The following is a 477-nucleotide window of genomic DNA, read 5'->3' on the forward strand; positions in this document are numbered from 1 at the left end:
TAACTTAGGCTATAGTCTTAAAGATTGCTTAACTACATTTTCGCCAAAGCTCCACTGAAAGAGCAGAAATTTGAGGGTGCACTGCTTTTGCACCCCGTAGATCCGGGCCTGTGTTGGTTAGTCTTCATCATTTTTACATATTAGTTGATTAAGGGGTTTGCAGTGTTTGCGCGTGTGAGAAATGCACTTCTTCGCTGTTGGTTGGTTTTAATACGTTTAACTTGCATTAACAGAAATTAAATTTGGATTCACATGGGAAAATCGAGCTATTTCCTCTTACAACATGGCTCATAACAAATTTACGCATCAGTATAGTAATGTCGCTTTTAGAAGGTATAGCCGTTTTTCCGGGTCTAACTGTGAAGACATTGTATGTTTGACAGCGTGAAATCGATGGATCAGTTTTCGACTGGAGCTGCTTTTACCCACCTGGTACAAGGGCGGAGTCAACTGAGAAGGACTTTAAACTCTTTCGTT

Source organism: Electrophorus electricus, chromosome 14 (assembly GCF_041902795.1).
Source record: "Electrophorus electricus isolate QZ-2024a chromosome 14, ASM4190279v1, whole genome shotgun sequence".
Taxonomy (NCBI): Eukaryota; Metazoa; Chordata; class Actinopteri; order Gymnotiformes; family Gymnotidae; genus Electrophorus; species Electrophorus electricus.